Below are 3201 nucleotides of genomic sequence, written 5' to 3' on the forward strand. Positions count from 1 at the left end.
ATTAGTGGTAGGTGTGCTGTGAATAAGAGAAGAAAGGGTTTGAAGGAGACAAAAATTCTATCATTTATGGTGATCAGAAAATTTTCACTTGAAGTAGATGTATCAGGCCAAGTGTCTCAAAATTATTGCCATTTGCTCTTCTTCTTCCCCCACCAATGCTATCAAAAAGAGAGAAGAAAATAATCCCTTATCTGAAAAATAGCAAAAAGAGAAAGACAGGAGAAAGTAGGTCATCAGCTTGCTTTGTTATTTTCCAGAACCTGGCTTGCATGTTCGCTGCCTCAGATAAGACCATCCCTGTTTCTCCATTTATTTGGTACATAATTTCCCAAAATAAAACCATCTTTGTTCATAGGAGAAGCATGCAAAAATCAATTTGGCCGGTTTGCCAAGAATAACAGTAATAATATTCCTATATATAATGATCGTTGGATCATCATCGTCGTCATTGTATACATAATGCAAAAATAAATAAATATATATATTATTTACATGCAAAAATAAATAATATTATTATATATTTATATTCATGCGCCCATCATCATGGACAAAAATACAATAAAAGGGGAAATTTTGAGGTCGCTATCACATAAATTAAGTTTCCTCCACGACTAAAAGACTAAATTTAAAATTCTAGAATTCATTTGAAAAGAAATTAATTAGGCTAAAGTTTTTTTTCATATCCTTTGTCCTATTCTGATATATGCTGCTTACAATTAATTTATTAATAGGCTTTTTCTTTTTTTTTTTTATGGATAAAGAGGTCTTTTTTGGCAAATGATGATATAGACGAAATTTTTTTTATCACATTTATACAATCATAATAATGAATTGTGTAAAATTGTGCAAGGTCTAGTATCATGGATTTCATACAATTTTCAATAAATTGTATACAACATTATTGTAATTGGATATATATATATATATATATATATATGTTGTGTTTTGTGTATTTGTTCACGTAATTGGAAACCATTAATTTATTACAATTTAAATTTAAAAGTTAAGATTTTAGATTATGCAGAAATTAGGTATGCCATTGATTTTAACATCTCGTGCAACAAAAGATTCAAATAATTAAAATAAAAAAGTAATATATATATTAGTAAAATAAAGATTTCAAGTGATTAGGAAAAACTTAAAATTCAAAATGACTCAACATGTGAGGTAATCCAACTTTGATTTAATGTGACTCAAAATTACAGGATTTGAATAACTTGAACTAGAATTGAGTTAACCTAAAATATTATATGACGCTTTACTACTTGTGATTTAAAATGATTCAATCCACTCAATTATCACTTATAATAAAAAAAACATAACGTTATAAAATTTTGTACCTGAAAAAGAAAAGCTTAAATAAAGAAAACAAGAAGAAAAAAATGCCCATATGTATCTAAACCATGATAGATACATATTATTGAAGTAAAATTTCCATAAAGTTGCAGACAAACCCTTTTAACTTTCCGCATGGAAACAAATACTTACTGGGGCCAAGAAGAGGAAAAGCGCTTGTTAGCATCATTCCTGCTGTTAATCCATCTCAACACCAGTATGTAAACACTTTTCTTTTTAATTTTACATATGCAAAACATTTGAATAAAGAGAAGAGGACATTCGAACCTTTGATTTTTATTCATCCCAGAAATGGGTAGTACGGCCGTTAATTAAGTCAAGCTAAACATGAATTACGATTGATATTTTACAATCATCATGAGAATGTTGAAGGTTAGAAGTTGAAAACACTGGGAAACTTCTTTAATATATCTTCGTTTTGTGTCTATTTTAGATTTGCTACTCTAGTCATGTCAATCTATGCTTATATATCTATCGTTAATTTGCATTATATACACCACACATATTTACTTTCACCTCTTGACCATCACGAGTGTGAAGAAGTAATTTTCATTTTCTCAAAGGGGTTTACGAGGCTCATTAAATACTAATATCTAAGATGAAATTGTGGTAATATTAATTCTTGCTAACCTCAGTACCCTAGGAAATGGTAGAATTAATGGGCCATATACATGATTATTTGTTATAGGAATTTTGGTATTAATTAAGCTTGCATAAGTTGCAAATTACTAAGGTCCAAATTTAACTTGTCTTTTTGCATTCTTTTCTTTTCCTTTTTCACTTTTGTTTGTTAATCGACGAAAACCCTTTTTCTTTATGTTTGAGAATTTTTGTCAAGACTTAGAGAAAGTTCCTTATAATTCGCTGAAAAATTCAAACTTGAAGCACTAATAAATACATGAACCAAAAACAAATACAAAAGGGCTTTTAAAAGAATATTTTAGATACCGTGCATTATTGGAGAGAACTGTTTGTAAAGTGGGATTTTCTTGATAACTAGTCCAATCAGTTCACGTTGATTAGTTTGGCTTCTCTTTATGATCAGCACTAAAACAACAACATCCTCTTTTTTTTTTTTAATTCTTATTTTTGATTGACAAATTAAAATTGGTGAAGATTGGGTTCGGTTGCCTGTTCAATTCTAAAGCAAGTGTCTTCATTGCCTGTTAGAAAAAGGAAAATGAAAAATAAAAAGATAAACAAAATGATTTTGGGAATATGAACATGTTAATAAACTTGGCAAGAAGGGACATCCTGGCTCTCACATAGACAAAGAAAGCCAACATGGGCACTAATTATATTTCTTCCGTCACTTGTGATTACCCTTCCTCTACGTTATCTGTCACCTTTGTTTTTTTTAATGTATAGAGATACATAGAAATATTGATGTTTCCTAGTGTTTTGTTAAATTTATTCCAATCCTTATAAAAAAAACAGAGAAAATTACAACAATTGAAAAGACTTTAAACATTATAATAAAATATATATTCGGTGGTTAGTATTTAAAATTTTAAATTGAAATTAAAGTCCTAAAAGAAAAGGATTAGAGAATAAATACTTTTCATTGCATGTGTAACTCATGAATTGGTTATATGTAGAAAAAGAATGGTATATTATGTTGGCTACGGTTAGCCGCAAGATTCAATTTTGAGACAAATGGTTTACCCATGCCTCCCATCTGACTTTAACAATTAGCAATATTAATGAAGATATGGTTAGCATACATGATTGGTGGTCCAATCATATTTCAATAATTCTCCATCATCATTACTTTTTCCTTTTTCTAACACATATATACAGCATACCAGTGAAAAAATATAAACAAAAAACATTCCAGTTGTCTCA

This window comes from Theobroma umbraticum, unplaced genomic scaffold, assembly GCF_002168275.2.
Source record: "Theobroma umbraticum cultivar Fairchild unplaced genomic scaffold, ASM216827v3 scaffold_12.0, whole genome shotgun sequence".
In the NCBI taxonomy this organism is placed as follows: domain Eukaryota; kingdom Viridiplantae; phylum Streptophyta; class Magnoliopsida; order Malvales; family Malvaceae; genus Theobroma; species Theobroma umbraticum.